The 24158-nt window shown below is 53.6% G+C and overlaps 1 long non-coding RNA gene across 2 annotated transcripts in view; it reads left to right on the forward strand.

The window, feature by feature from the left end:
• LOC132672534 (uncharacterized) overlaps positions 1 to 3340 on the forward strand; it is a 42324-nt gene extending 38984 nt beyond the window's left edge. For both annotated transcript variants that reach the window (XR_013557122.2, XR_013557123.2), the window contains exons 5-6: positions 2312 to 2425; positions 2990 to 3340. This is a non-coding gene — a long non-coding RNA (uncharacterized LOC132672534). The remainder of the gene's footprint in view (positions 1 to 2311; positions 2426 to 2989) is intronic.
• The last annotated feature ends 20818 nt before the right edge of the window (positions 3341 to 24158 follow it).

Consider the following 24158-nt stretch of genomic DNA (forward strand, 5'->3'; position numbering starts at 1 on the left):
GACTATGGGGGTCTTTACAGCCCTGTGAGGGAGATTGGATGCATATCATCAATACTAAGCAGCCTAAACGTGTGTCCTGGGCAAGCTACCTGAGGGCAATGGGAAAGAAAGGTGATATGCGGTTAAGACTACACCTAGAGGCACTCTTGTGCCACATACATTTTGACAAAAGCCATCCTAGGCTTCTGGTCACTTAGGAGCCTTCTCATCTTCATGTATTCCTGCCCCAGAAATGTGACCAACCCCAGGGAAGACTTGGTCCTCTCTAATTCCACGTCCCAAAGTCCCAGGCCAATTTCTTTTGCTGCTCTAGGTTTATGAGGACCCCATCTTGGTTTCCAGCTGGAAGGGAGTCTAGCAGCCTCTCACAGATGGACAAGCTGAAACTCAGGGAAGGGAAGAAACTTATTGAAGGCTCAGAGTATATTTCTTTTTTGTCAACTCCCTTATAACACAGACATTCTGTGAGGACTGTATGGACTCTAGGTTTATCTGTAATGAAAGGGGATGAAAGGCACCCCTTTCATCCTGTCTTTCCTCATTGCTGGTTTATACAGTAGATGGTAGGGGAAGGGCTCCTCCCTCAGTCCCTTCCAAGGGGACCTCAGGACAGGCTGGTTGAGCCTGGAGGTAGGGGACTGAGAGCTCTTTGTCTACCAGTCTTTCAGGGGTTCATATTTCCCATGGCAGGCCAGGGAATCCTTCCCTTAGAGAAGGAAGGTTCCAGAGCACAAGGTTCCAGAGCGTCTCTAGATCCCTCAACGAGAAAAATGACCAGCAGCATCTCAGTCTGGGCTTCTGGCCTAGACTGGCCCATTTTCCTGAGAGGCTAGAGCAGGCCAGAGGCAGAGCTGGAGAGATTTAAAGATATTTGGTCTGAGTGATGGATGTAACCCATACTTCTGGCATTCTCTCAAGAAACTACATAAAGCCTTCAACTTGCCTTCTCGTGATTTCTGGGTATAAGACTAATGTTCTTCTGACTGTGACTCATGCTGATGCTGACTTCAGGGAGGAGGAAAAATGGTCTGGCTTGAAGAGGGTTACACTTGATTCTTTCATTGGCTCCCATGACAAACATTTTTACCTCCCACAAAGTGTCAAGCATTGTGGTCCCAGTGGCGAGGACAAAGTAGAAGTGGTCCTTGCTCTCGTGGGGAAGACAGACATGACTCCGGTAGTCACACAAATGGGAACGTAGTTACACTTTTAAGCTCTACCCCAAAGAAGCAGGGGCTGCTAAGAGAAGTTATAACAGGGAACTCAAAGTGGTTTTAAGAGTCAGAGCTTCCTTGAGGAAGTAATGACCAATCATTATTTTACAGACTGGGAAATTGAGGCTCAGAAATATTGAGTAGAGTCCAATGTATACAGCTAGTAAGTAGCAGGGCAGGGATTTGAACCTTGGCCCTCTGGCTTTGCAAGCTAGCTTCTCAGCCATTTCACTCCCAATGTTTCCAGTGGATGAATGAGTTTAATAAGGCAAAGTTGGCATGGGCGTGGGGATAGGGGTGAGTGCCAGACAGGTGGAACAGAGCTCCATGGAAAATTATGGGTGGTAGGAAGAGTGCAGAGTGTTCACAGAGCCAGATGAGGGCCAGTGCAGCTAACATGAGCGGTCCAGTGGTAGGAAGGTAGGGGGGGATGGGCAGAGCCAGATTGCATGGGGCGTGGTAGGAGCATTAGGGTTTGGGTCAAGATCGTGGCAGAATGAGCTCCACAGGGCAGGCACTCTGTCTTTCTTCACCATAGGTACCCAGCTGTGAGCACACTGCCTGGTGCACAGTAGGAAATAGTGAATGGCTGAGTACAGAGGGAGAGAACTCCCCTCTCTCCAGCCCTTGCCCTGCTTGGCTTCCTTAGTTGCCACAGTCCATTGAAATCCCCAGGGATCCTGTTAAAAATATAAATACTGGGGCTCCAGCCCTGGAAAATCCAGTTTAGTAACTTGGCTAAGCCTGGAGATCTGTATTTTCAGTAAGCTGCCCAGGTAATTCTGACCTGGCTGTCCCCTGGGTAACCTTAGAAGCCAACAGTTTGATTTGCAACGGGCCACATGAAGGTAGGGTGCTGCCCTTCAGACACTTGCTGGGAGACACATCTCACTGTCTCCTATTACAGTATTTACCTACAGTGCTCTGGAGAGAAACCCTCTTGGTAGGCGGTCTTCTGATGGACCAGCAGCCCTCTTCTTTGGGGAATGCAGAGCTCAGTTCCTGGACTGAGCCTGACCACCTGACCACCCGACCACCTGACCACCCGAGAACCCTGGACTGGATCATTGTTGACCTCGAGTTTCATGTATTCCTAGAAGTCTGTTGGGAACCAGGAGGGAGAGAAATGAATCAATCAGTCTATCAACCAATCAACTAGCCAATCCAGAGAAGAGAGGAAGAAGAGGGCAGGATGGAGACAAGGGAACAAGGTAAAATAGGAGAGGAGATGGAGAGAGAGAGGATGGGATACAGAGGGAGAGGAGAAAAAGAATGGAGAGAGAGACTGAGAGGGGAGAGAGAAGGCACAAGGTGGGGATGGGGTGGCTCTGCAGGGACAGTCCTGAGTAGTGCCAGTTCTGGGCAAGGCACCAACTTTCCCAGCCATTCTTGGAGGGGCTCTGAGGGGTCACCAGGAAACACGAGCATAGCTTACAGGTGTTGAGGGGGGTGGTGAGAAGATGTCTGCCCCCCCTTCCCCACACTCTCAGCCAGGTTCAAGTCTTCAGCTGCTGGGAAAGAGCCCCCTTCTCTGCAGCTTCACAGACCCCATCTGTCCAGGATTCCTTGTTTGTCTGATTGGGATGGCCACTCCCAAGGGCTCTCCTAGACACAAGGGCCACCCCTTCCTGGCATCCAACACTATACGGTGTTAAGTCACAGGAAGCAGGCAAGGCTGGAGGTTGCCAGAAAAGGTGGCCATGCCAGTCCCAGTGCAGTCTAGGGTTCCACCTTATCTTATTCAGAATGCCATGTTTGACATGTGGTGGCCCTAGGTACCCTCTGGATCGGAATGGACCACTGGGCCATTAGCAAATGGACTGGCAGTAACATGAGCCCATCTGTAGGACTTCTTCAGCTGGAAAATGAGGACATGGGAGCAGAAGATCATACCTACAGCTATTATGCTGAGCTCCTACTTCTATAAGTGTCCTACTTCTATAAGCATTCTAGGACCCATCCTGACCTGGCCACACTCCCTGACCCAATCTCAGCCCCTGCCAATTCCTACCACTCCTTGTCTTCAATCTCTCTTGCCTGCTCTTGCCTCTGCAGAATGTCTCCCCCTCGTCTTTGCATGGCTGGCTCCTTCTTGCCATTCCTCCAAGAACACCTGTCTCTAGTCACTTGTGATTGTATGACTCGGTTTGTATTTTTTGTCACTCTACTCTCTGCAGCCCCCAGCATGTGCAGTCCATTAAGACAGGGATCTTGTCCTTCTTAGTCTTGGGTATTCCACTCCTGTCCTGTCCCCATGCCTTGTTCGGTGCCCAGCATACACAGACACAATGAATGAATGAGTGAATGAAATGCATCAAAAGCAGTCAGTGCTTAGTTTGTGTCAGTTCATGTAGCTATTATGAATACTTACTTTCACTAGGTACTGGGGGGTAACATGGTCAGCATCCTACACATGAGGAAGCCAAGGTTCTGAGAGGTGAAGCCAGCAGCGGAGGCCCAGACCAAGGACTCTGCCCCCAGAGCCCTCAGTCTTTCCATCACCCTGGGCTGCCCCACCCTTTGCTGAGCTTAGAGGAGACACAGGCAATGAGGAGGAAGTGGGAGTTATTATTTGCATTTAGACAGGAGGTGGTGGTTCAGGGTGGATCGCCAGCTCTGGCTGGTGGCACTCAGCACTGCCACCCACAGGCCTTTGGTGGTGATGACCTCCATGGATGGTCTTGGTTCCCACCCTCTGCAACTCTGTGATTCGGGGATGCCCAGGGTAGGGCTGGGAGTGTTGTCCACCCACCCTGCTCCTGTAGAAGCCAGGGACAGATGCCCAGTTTGAACAAGGTTTTGGGCCATGGGATAGACAGCGGTGCTCTCAGAACCACTTGGGCTCACTTCCCAGCCAGACCCGGCACGATGTTCCAAATGGGGAGAGGGTAAAGGCCTGACCTGATTTCTCCCTGGTGGCGTAGGGAGGGCAGCTTGAGGCATCCCACCCACAGGGCAGAGGCTCCTTGTCTTTGTGGTCATCAGAGAAGTACCACATGTGCCCTGAGCCTGCAGGGATAGGCCTTCATGCATCGCCTGTCAGGGGTGGCCTATACTCTGAGAACCACTGGGCTGAGGTTTATCAGGATCAAGGGGCAAGATCATGGCCTTTAGAGCTACCCAGGTATGGGTTCAAGTCCTAGCTCTGCCACTTACTTGCTGTGTGATGGTAGGCAAGTCACACAACTCTGTGAGCCTCAGTTTCCCTCTCTGTACAGGGGAAAGCACTTAGCAGAATGCCTGGTCACAGGAAATCAAGCTAGAGGCACGATCTCCTCAGCATCTGGCCATACTGTCACTGTGGGCTACTGCTGGCTGAGTCCTCCTCTGTGCCTTGGCACACACTGTTCTTGCCTTGCCCTACCTTGCCTGCCCGGGCAAAGGCCTCATCCTCCTGCATGGTGGGCACCTCCTCAGATAAGCCTTCCCAGATACCCCAGAGGGCTGGGCATCCCTGGCTTCTCTGGTGGGAGCTCTGGAGTGCTCTGGAGTGATGGGGTTGCAAAAGTCCATGTTGTGCCTTAAGGACCCACGCTGTGTCTCGTTCATCTGTGTCGCCAGCACCCAGCACAGGACTCAACACAGAGCAGGAGGAAAAGGGCTAGCATAGCACTTGAACAAATAGATGGGAGAGGAATTAAAAATAGGAATGAATTAATGAGGAGGCAAGGAGGGAGGAGGGAAAAAAAACAAATGAAGGGAAAGAAGGAAGGGAAAGGAGGAAGGAAACGGGGAGAAAAGACATGAGAGTGACAGACAAAGGGGAGATGAGTTTCGGGGGTGTGTCCTAGGCCTCCGCCCCCCTGCCACAGCACTGCCACCTCAGGCCTGTCCTCTCTCCCTGCCTGGTCCTCTCTGCCTGTCACTCTGCAGAACCCTAGTTGCCTCCGGCTCCCACAAAATATTCGTTGTTCTCTTGCCTGTTCTGCTCCCTTAGGTGCCAAAAATGGTGGAATTATCAGAGGTAAAACACGTCTGTCACCAGGCCTGGGGAGTGGGGGTGCTGCCACCAGCGGATTCATCCAAAGACACGCCTCTCCCCAGGGCAGGGCTTGGGGTCCAGAGGCTGACTCAGGCCTGACTGTGTCTTCCTCAGAAGACTCGGGGAAAGTGGCAAAGCCTACGAAAAACGACAGTCCTTGGGGCTGGAGAGTCCTTGGCTAGGGGTGGGGGGCTCAGTGCTGGAGGGGGCCTGGGGGAGTGGTGCACAGTCAGCTGGGCATCCTGGGAGAAACCTATGGGCAACTCCTTGAGCATGATTTGGGGCTGCTGGTATCTGGGGATGGGCTTGTGCTGGGGGCAGGGGACAGACTCTCCAGATGGGGCTGGAGGCAGGCTGAGAGGGCGGCAGAGAGTCAGAACTGCAGGTTGAGGGACAGAGGCCAAGACTCTGGAAGGGGACTGAGGCCGGAGCCAGAGTGGGTGCGTGATGATGGCCACACAAAGTCCAGCTAATAGCCGTTGTTTCCTGTGCACCCGCTCTGTGCCAGGCCATGCTACGTGCTCTAGAGGCCTTATCTCACTTTATCCTTACACTAAGCATCACCACTATCCCCATGTGAGGAAATCACAGCTCAGACAGGTCAAGGAAATCATCATGCCCATGGGTAGCAAATGTCAGAGTCAAGATTTGAACCAAGGACTGACAAGCCCTGCTGCCTCCCTATCAAGGCCAACTTAAAAGAAAAAAGCGTTTTATTAATCTTTCTAGAATAGAATAATACATGTTAGCTGTAGAGATTTGGAAAGTAGGGTTCAAAAAGGAAAACAGAATTTATTCTAAGCCAAGTATTTTTTCCTATGCCCTTTAAAAAGAACCGTACAGCTCTCCACATTTGGCATCTTGTTTTTCCTACTTAACACCAGAGCACAAGCAATTTTATACTCCCAGTAACTATAATTGTTAACGGTTGTCACAGTGTTCTGTTTGGGGATATGTACCCCAATTCCCTTAGCCATTCCCTAGCAGCCAAAATGTGGACTCCAAGTTTTCCTTGCCTGAGCACAGATCCCTGGAAGGGGGGTGACTGGACCAAAGAAAGGGCTGCTCTCGGGGTGCCTGGGTGGCTCAGTCAGTTAAGCATTGACTCTTGGTTTCAGTTCTGGTCATGATCTCACAGTTTCACGGGTTTGAGCCCCGCATCAGGCTCTGTGCTGGTGGCATGGAGCCTGCTTGAGATTCTCTCTCTCCCTCTCTATCTGTCCCTCCCCGACTCACACTGTCTCTGTCTCTGTCAAAAATAAATAAGCTTAAAAAAAGAAAAGAAAGAAAGGCTGCTCTCAGGGTTGGGTAAGTGGGAAGGGGAGTCCGAAGTTCCAGGCAATCTGCCCCTGGGAGGTTGGTTTCTTTCCAAGGGAGACCAACTCATGAGGGAGGCTCCCTTCCTTTGGACTAATGTTTCTGATTTCTGGCCATGGGAATGAGACCTAAAACGCAGGTTGGGTTGATACGCTTTTGACTGTTTCCCCACCGTCTCTCCCTGGAGCTGGTGGTGGGTGGTTTTGTGGGGGGGAGGGGTGCGTGGGGAACTTCAGGTAGTCACTTAGCTACTGGAGGCATCCAACAAGTCAGAGATCTTTGGGATCATCCCATCCAATGCTCCCCATGTTCACACAGGTGTGCGTTTGACAGGTGAGGTCCCAGCAAGGACAAGGAAGTAACTTGTCAGAGTCACTCTGCCTGATGGTAACTTTGCTGCGGCCAGAGGCAGGCACTGATTCCCAGTCCGTTGCTCTACCCACGATACTAGCTGCTTCTCATTGTTTGATTCTAGGCCATATAATTCTACACCCTGAGCATAATGAATACAACCGCTGGTATCATGGTTACCATGGCAACGTTGGCCCCAAATGTTCTCCCAGAAGTGCTGGGCATGGGGCTTGGGCTGGGAGAGACCTCAGGCTGGGTGAGAGCTGACCTGGATGGGGCTGGAGCCCACTGGTGTCTCAGGCTGGCAGGATGACATCACCCTGATGCCCTTAAGGAAGCCCCAGGGCTGGGCCTGGAGCAGGGACTGTCACCAATGATGTTCCAATTTGGTGTTGATGTTTCTGTGGAAAAAGAAGCAGGGTCTATGTTTTAGATTTTTTTTTTTTTTTTGAGACCAGAAAATGAGAGTTAGAGCTGAGTCCTGGAGCAGATAAGCCACCTAAGCAGGGAAAGGCCACTGGAGAGAAAGAGTGTCAGACTCTTTCGAAGCTCCAGGAAGTGCTGGTGAGTGGCAGGTGTTGGTTTGTTCAGGGGAAAGAGCACAGAAAAGCGCCTGGAGAGAGGCTAGGCGCAGAATAGGGTTCCAGGGATGGAGAGGCTCCCAAGCCAAAGTCCTGGGGCTCACATGCAGGACCAGCCCCCAAATCCTGCTCCCCAGATGTCCCCAGAGCCCTTATGCACTGGGGGCCTCACCCAGGCTGAAGCTGTGAAGGAAGAAGGTGCTGCCACAGAGGAGAATGGGGGCAAGTGAGGCCCTCAGAGGAAGGTGGGACAGAGCCCTGGGACTGAGGGGAGGTGGTCCCCACTTCCTGCTGTTCTCTATTCCCTTCTGTTCCCTGCTTCTTGTCAACTCCTTCCTCTCCACTCTGTCTGCCCTCTCTCCCTCTCCACCCTTTGCTTTCTTCCTTCTCTCTTGCCCTCCTTCTTCCTCCTCTGCCCCTCTCTTCCTCTTCTCTACCTCCTTGCTCCTCCTTCCTTCTTTCCTGAAGGCACTCTCCATTTCTCTCCTGTCTCTGGTCCCTCACCAGGTGACTAGAAACTCCGCAGTTCTCAGCCTCCCTGCAGCAAAGCCAATCTGAACCTTACACATACACATGTACGTACATTCAACCACATGGGCTCTTCCTGCCTTCCAGTCATCACCTGGGCCTGCCACTGTTTGCTCAGGGAATCTAAACAGCAGCCCAAAGCAAATAAAACTGAAAAGGAAAATCTATTGCTAAAATCCCAGGTTAAATAGACATGCACCTGGGACAGCGCTTCCCAGACTGCGGCATGTGAACTCCAGTCCTCAAGGTGGGAGATGCATTTCAGTAATGCAATTTAAGTGTAGGCTCTGGAGCACACTAGCCACATGACCTTGGGTAAGTACTTAACCCCCGGTGCCTCAGTTTCTGTTTCTGCAAAAAGGTAATAATAGTATCTGCTTCATAGGCTGTTGTGAAGATTAAGTGCCTTAACATTGGGAAGATCTTAGAATAGCTCCTGGCACATGATAAGTGATAGATATAGATAGATAGATATAGATAGATATAGATATAGATATAGATATAGATATAGATATAGATATAGATATAATACTGTTAGCTATTCCTGTAGGTGTTCCATGAAAGGATGTTTGAGAAACACTGAGAACTTCTTGCCCGCCATCTCGGAAACAATCAACACACAATAGCACATTCGAGGGCCCAGAAGTCTTACAGCAAACAGATCTGTTTCTGTTTACCATCATAATTCTCAAACTTGCTTTTATCGTAGTATTTCCCCTCCCTTCTTTGGAAGCACAAAAATGCCCGTTTCTTGGGACACGCTCACTTTTGAGGGTCACAGTTTGAGAAATGCTGGTTTGTATTATTCACTGTTTTGAGACCATGGTGAGTAGGGTAGAGGTAGAAAGCATTATCTCAGTCATCAAAAAGATCTGGGGTCAAACCCCAGCTTTGCTGTACCAGCCACAGGGCCCAGGAAATGGTGCAGTCAGGGCCAGAGAGAGGAAGTGGCTTGCCCAAGGGAGAGACTCAAGACTGATGCACAGGACTCCTAGTCCAGGACCCTTCTACTTCCCTCCTGGCTTCTCCCTCACTGTCAAGTAAAAGCAGGAAGCCTTTTTTTGGCTGGGGTGGTGTCCCTCATCTTTGAGCCATGTGTGAGCCCACCCTCCCCTCCCCTGCACCATTGGCTTTTCATGTCCTGCAAGTCTTGGGCCTCAGTGGCCACACAGAACATATGCTTTCCTCCCAACTAGGGAGAGGGAGGAGGGAGGTAAGAAGATCCTCTTCATCTCTCCCCACTGAAAAGAGTAAAAGAGCTAAATTCCCAGCAGGGGCAGTGACCAGGAGCTTTTGAGAGAGCCTGTGCATGTGCCCCTGTCCCTGGTGCTGAAAGATGTCTGGCCCCTGCGTGGTGGTCCCTCAACCCCAGACCTGGCTGGAAGGGCCGCTGCAGAATCTCCTAAGGAGAGTCCATCAGTACTGTGATCCCCAGGCCTTGCATCTCACCTGCTCACTCAGAATCTCCTGAGATAAGTACCTAGCTTCCTCATGTTTGGAAATCTTCCGAGGGGTGGCTTGGGACCCCACTACCTTGGGGAGCATTTGTGTATCCCAACCCCAGCCTGCTTCTCCCACGGATCATTGTTTTTCAGTGATATTATTTCCTGAAAACAATTTGTAATTTCGATACTCTCACAGGAAATAAATCATTTTATATGTTTTATATCAATGGAGCAGATTTTATGGGTGGTTGGCAGTTCCATTATTTTTACAGCAGTAGCGATTTTTTTCCACTGTTGGAGCTTGAGAGTGGATAGTCCCTCCTGATTCCATATTTGCAGTGCTCTGAAGTCCACTCCATTCTTTCCCTCGGCCTGCAGGCCTGGCAATTTAGGGCGCTAGAGCGGTTTTAATTATGTTTCTGTGTTCTCTGTCCCCACGTTGTAATGCTCCAGGCATCGATGAGATGCCTCTGTTGCTGTATTTACTCTTTTCAAATCTTTCTCTTTCCCTCTGGGACCCCAAGGATAATCCTCAGTGGAGAAGCAGGTGCAGTGGACATTCTACCAAGAAAGATGCAGGCAGGGGCCAGATAGCTTCACCAGCCTCTGATGACACCCTTGGGCTCTAATGCTGGTGGGGAATTTGGATCTGACCCTTGAAGTCTCATCACCTCTGATTTCCCTGATGCCAGAGCAGCTGGCTCTGAGGCTGTGAAGAGATACCGAGTAGTGATCACAATTACAGGCTTTGGAGTCAGATCTGGATTCAAAGTCTGGTTCTGTCTTTGGCTAATCATGTGATCTGGGACAAGTTGCTTCCGTTTCCTGGGTCTCCGTTGCCTAATGTGTGAAATGTGGACAGTGCTACCCATGCCCCAGCAGGTTGGTGTAGAGATATGGGAGAAAATGGACATCAAAGTGTCATCCTTTATATCACCATAAGTTATTCTCATCATACATACGAATCTCTATCCAGGTGATGGCAGCAATTTTAAGGAGGGCATTTGTATGTTAACACAATATTCTTCGTGTCCTGCAAACTTCCACTTCCATCCTCTCCCCTGGAAATCAAGTTCTAAGAATGAAGTTGAAACTAGATGTTTGGGGTCATGGAAGGGCGGGGGTGTGTGTCCAGAGCAGAGTATTGCTCACTGTCCCCTCTAAGGCATCTTCTCGGGGTGCCTCTACAGGGCATTCCAATCCAGAGGAAGAAAAGAAGCTGTCCCAGGGGTTGGAGAAGGTCACTGAGTCTTCCCAGGTCCCAGGTGTGGAAGCCTTGGGCCAGTGTGGGCTTGGAGCTGCTCAAGTCTTAGGGTTGGGCTCAGGGGAGAGAACCAAAAGTCATAAACTGGGGGTCCCTTTACCCCCCTTGCACAGATGGGAAAATGGAGGCCCAAAGGCAACGAGCAGCTTGCTCAGGGCCACAGGGTTAGTTGGCAGCAGAACCAATGGAAAGAAGCTGGTGTCCTTTTCATCACCCCACGTGGCCTCCTGGACACAGCACAGAGTGCAGCCACTGAGTCTGTGTAGAGTAAAAAAGACAAGACTCACGAGGTCCTGGGTTGGTTTCTGGGGAGGTGGGTTGGATTGGCTCTGTGTGACCTCAGGGAGAATCAGTAAACTTAGGTGCTGGGAACATAGATTTTGGCATTAGACAGACTGAAATGTGAACTCAGGCTCTGCTGTCCTCCACTTCTGTGAGCTTGGCCTCTGAGAGACCCAGTCTGTTCACCTGTGCAGTGGGACTAAAGGGAAATACTACGTTAGTGATGTTGTGAGTCAATAAAACAGCCAGTGGCAATGCGTGTGATGATGCGCTTTGCTCCTTTTCCAAATGATACTTGAGTTCTCTGTGCATGTGCTAAGATGCTGCGTGCAAGTGAAGAGGTTATGGTGTGGCCAGAAACAGCTGAAATTGTGCGTGTGGCCGTCCAAAGATGGAAGGAGCTGCCTCATCACTGGAGGTGAGCAAGCCCCTGGTGGGGATACCACCGAGAGAATTCAGGCATCTGCTAGAGAAACGAACCAGCGCCTCTGATGTTCTGTGATGCCCACTCTCCCCCTTCTCAATTCCCTGGCTCCTGCTCACCAGGGGCCTCTGTTTTCCAAAGCAGCAAGCAGCCTGCATGGTAATTACTTTTGGACTTATTAAGCATAATTATCCCCTAATCGCATACAACCAGTAATTACTGTGGCTGTTACCAGGGGCCTACCCAGGCAGTACCGCCCGCAGCCCCGGGGTCCAACACCCAGCTGGGGCTTGAGGTGGTGCCGGTGCTCCCTGCCACAGGGTTTGGCGGGGGGGACCTTGCCTGCCACAGGGCTGCCGCACCCCCCACTGGGTGCTCCTTCAGCCTGGGCACCAGGCTGGTGAAGAGTTGCTCACGTCCGACAGCCCTCGGACCACTCCAAGCTCCAGCCTGGCCAAGTGCTCCCCACCCTGTTTCACTTGTCTGATGCCACCCTGCCTCTGCCATGCTGTTCCCTCCTCCAGGGGCTCTCTTTTCCCCGTGCACTCCTCTTCCTTCCCTCCAACCACCCACCCTCTCTTCTTCCCTTCCTTCAAATATTTTTGAGTCTCTTTTATTCTTGGTACTAAAGATACAGCAGCAGTGTTGGGGGCGGGGGACAAAACCCATGCTTTCATGGAGCTTACTATTTGGGAGAGAGAGAGAGAGAGAGAGAGAGAGAGAGAGAGAGAGAGAGAAAGAAGAAAATGAGTAAGTCATGTTATTAGAAGAGGTTGAGCACTGGAGGTTGAAGGAATAGAAAGCAGAATGATGACGATGTAGAGGAGGGAGGGGTTAGAGAAATTCATAGCTTTAATAGGATGGCCCTGGGTTGGCCTCATGGAGAATGGGACACTTGAACAAAGACTTGAAGTAGGTGATGGGTTAACCTATGATGATATGTGGGGAGAGAACGTTCTAGGAAGACGGAGCAGCTAGTGTGAAAACTCAAAGGTGGGAACAGCCGAGGGGTCTAGGGTGGCTAGAGCAGGGGATGGGGAGGGGAGCAGGTCAGCGCCAAAAGGGAACAGTGGCCGGTAGGGTCTGGTGGTCCCTTTAAGGATGCTGGTTTTCCTCTGCATGAAATATCTGAGCAGAGGATGGGCTTAATCTGACTAGTATTTCTGTGTCTCTACTCTGTCCATAGAGAGACAATGGGGAGCCCAGTAAGCCTGAGCTGTTGCAGCAGCCCAGGTGGGAAATGGTGGGGGCTTGGCCATGGAGCTGGGAGGAGTGGAAGGATTCCAGAGATGTTTTCAAGGCAGAGAGGACAGGATTTCCCAATAGGAGGGGAGAGAGGCATGAAGGATGCAGGTTTTTGGCCTCAACAACTGGAAGGAGGGAGTTGCCACTTACCAAACGGGAAAGAGGAGGGTGAAGCAGGTTTGGGAGGAGGGTGGGTGCTGGGCTGGGGGCATGTTCAGGTCTTGGATGCTCGAGAGAGGTGCTAGTCTGTGGTTCAGAGGAGACAGGTCTGGCTGGAGCGCACATGAGGGAGCCTTCCACACAGGGACAACATGTAAAGCATCTAGAGTGAAGGCACTCATCTAGTGAGCCAGTGGGGACAGGTGAGGAGAGGCCCATGTCCCAGCCCTGGGGTCTCCCAGGGTTAAGGGACCGGGGGCGGGGGGGGGGGGGGAGCGGTGAAGAGGAGCGGGCAAAGAAGCAGAGACACAGGAGGAGAAACCCAGGAGGAAGTGTGTCAGCAGGAGGGAGGGAGCTCTCTCCTGTGTTATCCTGGGACACCAGATTCTGCCTCTTCTACTGTCCTCACTCCGCTCTTCGGATTTATCCCTCTCCTTCCCAGCCCCCCACTCACGTTTTCTCTCTCCCCACGGCATTTTTTGTCTTCCTCCCAGTCTCTCTCCCTTGGGCTCCTTCTCTGGGCCTCAGCTTCCAGGCCCAGCCCCGCTGCAGGTGAGGCCCCTGGGGCGCAGGGCACCTGCCAATGTCCTGGGGTCTTGGAAGCAGCTTGCGGGCCTCGGGGCTGCACCTCCTGCCCACATAAAGCGTTCTATTTATTTACATGCCGTTCAGACTATTATTTATTAAGGTAACACTGTCAGCTATGCGCGCGCTGATTGTTCTTAATGTGCCCCCACCCCCACCTCGGATTCACAAGGCGACATCCTCGTGGCGGCAGAGCCAGCGCGGTTCGGAGCGGGGAAACCGAGGCCCGAGCGCGCGGAGGGTGCGGGGAGAGCGGGTGACCTCGGGGTGCGCGCCGGAGGCACAGAGGGTGCTGGGAGCGCGCAGTCGGAGAGGTGGGGGATGCCGGGGAGCGGGCTGGGGGTCGCGGAGCTCCCGCCAGGAGAGCGACACCGAGTCTTGGAGCGGGTGGGGGACCCCGAGCACGAGGGGGCGGTTCCGGGGGACTCGGGTGCGGCTCTCGGAACGGATGGGGGACATCAGGACGGAGGGGAGGTGCAGGGGACCCAGGTGGGGGTTTTGGAGCGGATGGGGGACCCCGAGCGCGGGGCCTGGCGGGAGTGAGGTTGGGACGCACGGCGCTGGGGCCTCGCGAGGTTCGCCTGCCTTGTGGGCGGACAGACGGACGACCGCTGGGCCCCGGGAGGGGACCGTCGCCTCCCCCCACCCCACCCGCGTAGGCGGCGGCCTCGCCTCGCCCGGTTCTCCCGACGTCAGCAGCGGCCGCGGGAGCCAGAGGGAGCGGTTTAATTGGCAGGATTTTGGGTTAAGGACAGATGTGGCTTCGCCGGGTTTGGAGGCAGGGCGCGCGGGGGCGGGGAGGGTGCTGGGCGGATGGGGGGGAGGGGAGCGGGGAAAACAGATTGAGAGAGACCCAGGCTAGGCGCCCCTAGAAAGAGGGGACAAAGGCAGAGTTGGGGGGGGGTTGGGAAACAGTGGGAGCGAGAAGCGGATGAAGGCGTGCGACAAATACAGCTGGGGAAGAACAGAGGCGACACGGAGGCCGCAGAGACCGCCAGGAGAGGGCGCTGGCGGGCTGGCTTCTAACCCCCGCCCCGCTTCTTGCCTGGGACCACCCCCTCCCTGTATTAGCCCAGGCCCATCCCAGGCAGTTTGGGACATTTATTCATTTAATTTTATTACTGGTATTGTGGGTACAGGGCCTGCCAACTCCCAAGCCTTGTTGGTGTCACCCTGAAAGTTCTTTCCGGGCTGGGAATCGCAGCTTAAGAAAACCAAGGGAACTGTGCCCTGCGCCTCCCGCCCTTCTCCCCCCCACCCCCCAGCTCTGTAAAAGCTGACTTGGGGCGGGCTACTCAGGGGCCCCTGGGTCCCCCTTCCGAGCCGCACAGGGACAAACACTTTCTTCCTGCGAACACCGTGAAGGGAAGGATGGTGATTTTCCAGATAGGCACACGGGGGCTGGGAGAGGTGAGGTGAATCGCCCAGCCAGTGACAGGAGACAGGCTGGCTGGAAAGGCCGGCCCAGAAACTCACACTTTTTCCACTACTCGGGGCCAAACCTTTCATTGATGGTGGTTGTAATTTCATCGGGCCTCCGGCCCTGAAGGACAGTGTTGTGGTGGCCTGGAATTGCACCCAGTGGGTCTGCGGGGTTGGTGGCTGTTCTGCACATTCTCTGGGTTCCCAGAGGGCGTGTCTCCACCCCTGAGCCAGGCGTGGTGGCACAGGACTCTGCCACCTGCATGCTGGGGCCTTGTGGCCCGAGGGAAGAGTCCTTGTCTCCAGGAGAGCTGACAACCTCTGGGCAATCCCCACCACCCCTCTCATCCTGGAATGTTCTGAAGTCTGGAACCAGGATGGTAAAGTCACCAGCCTCAGAGTCGGAGGGAACCTTGTCCAGTCTTCCTCCCTCATTCCCTGAATGAGGAAACTGAGGCCCAGAGTCTGTGTGCTTGGCGTGACCTGGGCCTTCACAGCAGGACTTTTGGGGTGTGTGAACCGTGCCCCCCATCTCCTTATTTCAGCATGGGGGGGGGATGGGTGTTACCACAAAGTGGGGGAGGGCAGCAAAATTTGTTTTGTGTCCCCCAGCCTTCTTTCCAGCTCTTGTTCCCGGTCACCTAGTGCTCTCTGCTGCCCCAGGACTTGAACTGCCCTGGGATAGTAGCCTTCTGCCCACCCTGGAGCTCCCCTTTCCCTAATAACGCTTCATTTTTCTGCCTTATCACCTTTTGCCTTAATGTATATTTACTTGATTTTGTGTTTCTTGTCCATCTCTCTCCACTAGAACATCAGCCCCACGAGTGTAGCATTATGGGTGAAATTGTGTCCCTCCACCCAAATCCATTTGTTGAACTCTTAACCCCTAGGACTCAGAATGTGACCATATTTGGAGATAGGATCTTTCCAGAGGCAATCAAGTTAAAATGAGGTCATTGTGGAGGGCCCTGATTCACCAATATGACTGAGGTCCTTATTAAAGGGAAATTTGGAGGGGTGCCTGGGTGGCTCAGTTGGTTAAGCATCTGACTCTTGATTTTGGCTTAGGTCATGATCTCACAGTCGTGGGATCGAGCCGCACATGGGGCTCCATGGAGCCTGTTTAAGATTCTCTCTTCCTCTCTCTCTGCCTCCCCTCCTATGCTCTCTCTCAAAATAAATAAATAAATGTTAAAAAAAAAGAGGGGGGATTTGAAGACAGACACATCACAGGGAGACGGCCATGTGAAGACAGGTTCTAGGGCCACAAGCCAAGGAAGCACCAGAAGCCGGGAGAGGAGCCTGGAACAGACCCTTTCCTTGTAGTCCTCAGAAGGAGCCAGCCCTGCCAGCACCTTGAACTTGGACTTCCAGCCTCCAGAACAGGAGACATGAAATGTTCTGGTCAGTGCCTGTGGATACAGGCAGAGGCTGCTGGGCTCACTATGTGGCCCCGGGCTGGAACGAGTTACCCTGGCTTGTGACATGCAGTGATGAGGGCCAAATTCTGGGTGACCGCACAGATGGAACGGGGGAACCTGCAGAGGCAGAGCCGACATGTGGTACAAACAGGGAGTCTGGTGTCTTCAATCCTTTCCGATCTCACCTGCCTGCTTTCTGTTCTTTTCCTGAATAGTATCTCTCCTCTGATCAGACCCATCTTTCTCCCACCCAGTGTGCAAAGCTCTCTGATCTCCCCTTAGGGGAGGAGGGAGGAGGGCTGTCTTCAGACTGATGATTGCCTGGGGACAGAGACCTAAGACAGGTGTCACTGGAGGTGCACAAGAGTTACCTCAGAGAGTGAAGGGTCTGATGGGGGAGACAACCCCTGGTCAGATGGAGGAGGTAAGGCCTGTGGCCTCAAAGACCCTCCAGTCTGATGGGAGCTACACAGCCTTGCCCTGGGAGAGATCTGCAAATATGGTTGGGAGCCCCCTGTCTGATGGGGGAGACAGAACACACATATGTATACACTAGTAAATATCCCGTAAGAAGCTGCTGCTGTGGGAAGACCTGGGAAGGCTTCCCGAAGGAGGTGGGTTCTCGCGGAGTCTGCAAAAGGAGGGGTGCTAATATGGCGGAGAGGAGGAACAATGGGCAGAGCAAGGAAGCCCAAGTAGTCCCCTTTCCAGTTCCCGGGAGCTGGCCCAGCGTCTGGACTCACGGGTGAGTACGTGACCGGCGCAGCCTTTCAGTGGGCTTCCTAGCTATCACGAATCACCCATTTTTAGCAGGGAAAAAAGACTGTTGACAGGGGACGGGAATAGCTTCTGAAGCCTCTCTCCATCCCTGCCCCTGCTGCCCCTCCTCTCTCCCGGAATGTTTCTGCGGGGCCCGGGTCTGGAAGGCAGGGCACGCCCACAGCGCCCTCTGCTGGAAGGCACCTGAACAGCTCTGCAGGCTCCGCGCGCCGAGGCGTTTGTGCCAACAGCCCGGGGTCCCTGCTCTGCGGCAGCCCCAGATTCCGAAGCCAGGAGTGAAGGATAGGACCTCGGTTAGTGCCTGGGAGGGTCCATATCTGTGACCTGGAAGATCCTGGAGTTTAAGAGTAGTGGAGGGGTGGTCAGTTCTGCTTGGAGTGGCCAAGGGAGCAATGGTAGACAACTCCCCCCACCCACCCCAGATCACACCGGGAGGCTCAGGAGCTCTGAGTATCTAGGGACCCTCCTCCCCCCAGGCTAGGAGAGGGCCATCTCCCAACAGATTACCCATGTCTCATTATATCAAAGAGGATGTGTCCCTTTCTTTCTCCAACCGTGGGTGTGGGGTGGCTAGACTTTGGGTGGGTGGTCTGGATCCTTCCAGGAGGGATTTAGGATTGGGAGATTCTAGGTGATGCTGAGAATGAGGGTGGCTGGTGCTGGGGGCAGAACAAGAGAGCTTGGCAGAGCTAGGCCGGGACTCACCGTGATGTGTTCTCCCCATTTCAGACCAGGATTAAGACTAATCAAGCCTAATGGAGCTCAAGTTTCCCAGGGGGTCAGTAGTGCCTTGGAGAGGACTGGCAGCCACAGGACAGAGGACCTAGGGGGCCAAGAGACCTGAACCACTGGGCTCTCTTCATTGTCTCCGTCCACCGAGTTCCTGGAGAGAACCCAGGGGTCCTGAGTTTCTGCTTTCTTGAGTATGTTTTCATAGCATGAGGAGTTAGGAGACCCTTACTGCCATCCCAGCAGGACACACACACTGGCTTTTACAGAATGCACAACCGGAGAAGAAAGCAAAGAAGCAAGTTTCATACAAAATGGAGTAGTGCCTGCTCACATATTAGTGAGATGCTAAAGGAACCTCAGGTCGAAGCTGCTGGGGGCTCAGAGAAAGGGCTTGTCTATGTGAGCGAAGGCCCATTACTCATCTGAAAGTCATCCAAGAGGGCCATGCTTGTGAGCAGTATTTCTGTTAGCTTTTGTAGTCTCAGCCCGTTGGCTTCTCAGATTGTTCCTATTAGGGGCTGTTAGTACGTCACGGCCATGTTTCTGGCCCCTTAGGAATTCCTGTTTTAATCAGCCGTCCTCCCTGGAGGCTGCAAAGGGATGACCGATGCAAGGATACAATGTAAGCTGCTAACGGATTTCCAGATGACTCAGGTTTGCTTTGGGGGTCCGTTTGTATGGGCTCTCAGGCAAGACGGTGGCTGGCGATGATTTTCGAAGAAATATATTTGTGATCGCTAATTGCTTCTGGGGAAAATCCGAAACGTGGATGTCAGCTGTGCAGAACGACTGTAGCAGGTGCTGTCAGCACCTTGCATTGTATCCCCACGGCTGGTTTTCAGCTCCGGGGCATGGGGGCTAGATACCTGCCAATACCTGTACTTCTTTGACCGGAGGCTTTCTCTAGTTGCAGAAGTGAGCCCAGCTCGGCCCCCCGTGGCAGGCCAGACGTGCCAAGGAAAGAATGCCTGGGAGTGACCCTCAACCAGTGACCGAGTGGAGCTGGAGCCTGCGCTCACTCCTTCCTTCTCTGTGAGCTTTGAGATGGGCATGTACTTTGGTTTCCAGAGCCCTGTGGGATGAAAGTCCACACTCATAGTAGTAACCTGCTCACAGCATTCCCTTTGTTGGTGTTTTGTGCTGCGATTTCACTTCCTCACTTGCCTAAGGGTGTGCTTCCCGGGGATCATACGATTACCCTATTTGCACTGAATCCTTATCTCAGGCTCCTCTTCTGGCTGAACTACTGTGACCAACTTGTCCCGATTTCCCCGGGGTTGCCCCAGTTTTAAAAGTGAAAGCCCCACGTCCTGAGACTGCCCCACACTTCAGTCCCAGGCAAACAGGGACACTTGATCAAGGGGGATCCCAAACCAAGACAGATGTGACCACACTAAGCAAGGCAGACAGAGCACTGAACCACGAGTTTGAAAGCCCAGTATCAGTTTCGAGAACAAAAGAACAGACACAAGTATAATTTTGCCATATCGTCGGGTTCATTAGTTTTTATGAGCTAAATGCCTATAAGGGAACAGTAGCCACCATTTACAAATAAGCCATTCCTTTGAAGACAGACACGGTCATACAGCCCCAGAGCGTGGTTTGCTAATTATTGGTGGACATAAGACAGCTGACATCCAGGACTCCCACGGTGTTGACATGACCGGCTACCGGGAAAAAGGCAACGTGTATTCTGAGGACAAGAAGTATCACAGGCACGGTGGGGACATTACAGATGAGCAGGCAAGGGGATGGGGCAGCACGGTGTAGGCACTTAAGGCTCCGAGGGGGACAAGCACCGGCCATGCCACTTGAGCCAAAGCCACCTGGGCAAATAGTGAAACTACACGGCGTGTGTCACCACATTCGACCACATTGAGGCAAGGCGCTTTGCCTCGGGAAGCAGCTGTAAGCTCAAGGCAGCTGGCTCCGAGCCAAGGAGGTTTGCAGCATGAACAGGAGAAATCCCACTTTGGCGGGTAACCTGGGAGGCAGTGCTGTTGAGAGGCCAAAGTCAACAGGCTGGGGGCCGGGTGAACACGCAGGTCAGGGGGCTCCACTGGAGGGGGGCTGGGAGCCCGGCTGGGAGATGCAGCCAAGCTCCTGACCTTAGGACAGATCTCTGAAGATCAGATTATCCAGCTGCAAAATGCCACACACGCCCCTGCCCTGGTTATTTTTGTACTGGAGCTGTGGTGCGTGCTCCGGCTGAGGAATGCGCCCGTTTGGTTGGGGGGGGGGGGGATTGTTGATTTCCCTGGTCCCTGCTAGTTGGTGGCAAGAAAAAAAAGATCTCCCACGGGTCGTGAACACAACCTGTTCCTGGTAGCAATGCCCTTCTCTTTCCCTTCCCAAAGCCCTAGGATACAGGATGCGTTTGTGTCTGGGGGCCACTTGGGGATGCTCCAGGACGCAAGTAGGGGACAGCAGCATTTGGATACTGCAACAGCAGGTGCTGTGTCACAGGCTGTAGTGGGGCAGGTGAACGGGGTGGCCGGTCACACAGATCAGGGGAGACCCGTTTCCTCGCTTCCTTTCACCGGGAGTCCCTGCCAAGAGAGAGAGAAGGTTCCCCTCCTAGAGAGCAGGTGAAACCCCCACCCCCAGCCTCACCCCCACCCCCAGCAGGTAGTTTTGGAACTAGCTACTCCATTCATCCATCACAGCAGCACAGGCCAGTAGATGTCGTTTGTCCACAGGCAGGGGAAGGACTGGGCAACCGCAAATGCGTCGGCTGGAAACCAATGCCTCTTCTCAAATCCAGTGCAGGCCTGCCTAAGTGCGGGGCCCAGTTTTCCCCAGGATCCAGAGTTGATCTCCTCCGCTGAGGGAGGACTCTGGGTGTGGCGGGAGGCTGGCTCCTCGGGACACTTTTGTGGCGGGGACTCCCCTGCTCCACCTGGCCAAGGAGGCTCACTGCCGGTGCTCCCGCGAGAGTGCCACTCCGCCTCCATTCTGGCTACACCATACATGTGCTGCTGCGGGCAGCTCTATCGTGCCATCCGTGTCAGAAAGCTCAGGGGCTGGCCTTGGGTGCAAATGATGCCCAGACAGCACAGTCTGAGGCCACACCTGCACATGACAGAACCACAGGCCGGGGATGTCGCAGCTCAGGCAGCTTAAGATACAGCGCCCCCCAGGGGTGGGGAAATGGTTCACGGAGGAGACATTCTTCAAATACTTCTCGCCAAGCTCCAAAAGCACAGGAGTACCACCCGACATGTTCACTATGCCGCCCGGTGTGCCTGGCATCCAGAAGGATCTCTTTGAATATCAGTGTCTGCAAACCCCTGAGGGAGACCTCCACCAGAATGTTCCCAGCTGAATAATCCAGGGGACAGCAACCTTCGGAATCACCTCATTGGAGCCTGACAATACATATTTACATATTCATGACTCTGAGTCGGTCTTGACCTAAAGAGATCTGTTTTCCTAGTGTTTCCCCAACATATTTGTCTGCCCTGACAGTTTCTCATGAATTGCTAATTCACATATCCACCAAGGGATAGTGTTGGAAATGCTGATGGAGTGTGACCTCCTCATTCTACAACAGACAAAACAGGGCCCAGAGAAAGCAAGCAACTTGCCGGAAGTCACACAGCACGCTGGTGGAGTTTAGACCAGCACTGAAATCCCCCACTCTCCTCAGCGTTCTCCCCACTGAAGTGTCCAGCCTTCGCTGGTCAGTACCACTAGGCATTTGTAGTCTCCTGATTCCCCAGCCAGGCAGGGCACAAACGTTTCTTTCCGTGACCTAGAATGCAAGGGTTAGTTTAACAAAGGATCCAGGTTAATCCAAGTTAATCCCAAGTGCAGGGATGATGTTTCCCTCCTTGAGAATTTCTGGAACCGTCTTAGCTTCAGCGCCTGTGCTAATCACCTAACGTTCTTAACTTTTCCTTAAAGCGAGTCCCTTCGGTTCTCTGCTTGGCAATCCTAGGGGCAGATTCTAGAGAAACATGCCATCTCAATACCTCTGAAGGTTTTTAAAAAAAATGTCTTTTCCAGATGTCCCTCAGAGCCCTTGGGTTATTTGCAATCAATGAGAGTTTGTCCCTTTGCACCTTTGGGTGCTGGGCAGGAGAGCCAGGGGGTCAGAGGTCAGCAATTTGCTTATGCATCAAAATTGCCTGGAGCCCCAGCAGCCGCTAGAGGAGCAGGAACTGAGGACGTTCCCTGGAGAAGGGGGTGGTCCACCCACCACCTTGCTGGGTGCTCGATTACCCCTTTCAGTTCCACACTGGGCCACCTCGAACCTGTTCATTGTCCACACTGAGCCTGGAGGCCCAGAATCAGGTGAATCGCGAGGCCAGACAGCCCAGTCCAACCTCACTGTGTAAGAGGAGGGAGGAGGCCCAGGAAGCCCATGCCACTGGCTCAAGATCACACAGATAATGAGAGCAAGTCCACGGTCGCTAAGAGGGAAACATCTCAGAGGCAGAAAATCTGGGAATGTCCGAGCACGGGGGAGCCTCCCAGCTCCAGGGCACCCAGCACGGGGAAGCCGTTGCCCAAACTGGTGCCAGGAGTTTGCACTCTCAGCCTGACTGTTGTTTCCATTCATGGTGAGCCAAAGGGGGATGTCACACTCCTCTCTCCTGACCCTGAAGCTGGGCTGCTGGCTGCCGGCTGCAGAACCACTACTTTTGGGCGGGGGTGTGTGTAGGGAGATAACGCTGTCCTTACACCTGCTTGAGGCCTTGGGCACGAGACCCTAAGACCCTTGTCCCTCTCAGTGGCACTGATTTTAAGCCAACACCCCAGATGGCCACCCTGCCCCAGCTGGGGTCGTGGTGGCCACGGTGTTGGTGACTGCCCGGCTTGGTTCCTCCCCAGAGGGTGATTCGGAAGCAGAACAGTGGGCCGGGCAGCAGGCGGGACTTTATATGAAGCCTCCAGCCCCTTCCCTCCCCTGGGGATAGATCGATTGCCTGCTTTTTGGAGCCTCAGCAGAAGGCCAGGGCAGAGCTCTGCTCAAGGGCGGGCTGCACAAGGGGCACATCCAGTGGGGACTCCTCTTCTCCATGCCCGAAGGGCATTCTGCTGGACGCCCTCTCTCCCTCAGCCCCTGCTGCAGACCGGGCATTTCTGGAGGCTTCGTGAGGCCGGGACTTGTGCCAGAGCCCATGGCTCCTTTCCTCCACAGGTCAGTTTGCTCTGTGGGGACCTCCAGACCTCCCTGAGGGGGCTTTGTGCCGGGGCCATGGGGCCTGAAGGGACGGCTGATGGAGACATTAAGGCCTTAGGGAGGGGGGCCTGTGGATTCAGCCTGGGGTCTCAAGCTGGTGGACTTCCAAGGGAGTCTTCAGGGCAGAGATGACTGGGACCAGCCCCCAGGGAACCTGAGGCGGCCACAGGCCCGCCACCACATGGTGTCACAGGTGGGCCGGAGACAGGGAAGTCCCCAGGGGCTGTCTGCTTTACAATTCAAGCCTTCCCTGTCTTTGAATTAATCTCCCCTCCCCGCTGGAGCTGGTGGCCCCAAAGGCATGGCAGCTGAGCACTGGTTCTCTGTGCAAAGGGGGCCCCTCTCCCCCACAGTGGTGTGGCTGGAGAAGGTCCCAACTGCCCCCCGGTGCAGCCAACACGGGGGTCCCTCTAGCCCCTCAGGGCAAGCTGAGTTCGCCTCGCACAATTCTGGAAAGTGTGCAAATGACTTCAGGGGTCTCCTGGTTTCTCCTCTGACTTCTGCCAGCATGTCTATTCTTTTGGGACTATTTTTGCCCACAATGAAGCTTCGTTTCAACACCTCAGCTCATAGGGGGTCTCCCCTTATCTTCCCCGCCTCCTCTCCTTAGATAGGAAGTCACAGTAAATCTGCAAACTAAAAAAGACCGAGGGCTTCCTAGCCCAGGGAAAAGGCCCCCAACAGACTCTTTTGTAACGTGTTGGGAAGGATGGTTCTCCAGTCGGTCTGTAGGTGGGATTTTGGGATTTAGGGGTCCTGGACCGTCACTGTGGAGCGAGCAGAGGTGGTCTCCTCGTGCTTAGATGAGGCTCGCAGTTCTGGTTACTGGCAGCCTTTGGGTTCGCTCATCCACCCTTTTATTTGGCGGGGGTGGGGGGCTTTGCCTACTGACTCTCCTCCAGGAGAACTTGGGTTTAAACTGTATTTTCTCTCTCCCCACCCACGGCTCCCTGGATGTCCAGCAGAAAGGAACCTCCAGAGCTTCTAGAGATCTAGTCCACCTCCCTCACCTCACACGCTTATTTTACAGGTGGGGAAACTGAGGCCCAGACAGGGGGCAGGGGCCGGCCTAAAGTTGCACAGCTAGGTGGTAGCAAAGTTGGGATTGAACTCAGGCCTCCCGGCTGCCAGTCCAGGGCTCTTTCTAGCAGCCAATATATTGGCTGTAGCTTCAAAATCTCCCCCCACCCAGGCCCAAATGGTCCCCTCCCTCTCCTCCCACCCCCCCCCACCCCCCA

Source organism: Panthera onca, chromosome C1 (genome assembly GCF_046562875.1).
Source record: "Panthera onca isolate mPanOnc1 chromosome C1, mPanOnc1 haplotype 2, whole genome shotgun sequence".
Taxonomy (NCBI): domain Eukaryota; kingdom Metazoa; phylum Chordata; class Mammalia; order Carnivora; family Felidae; genus Panthera; species Panthera onca.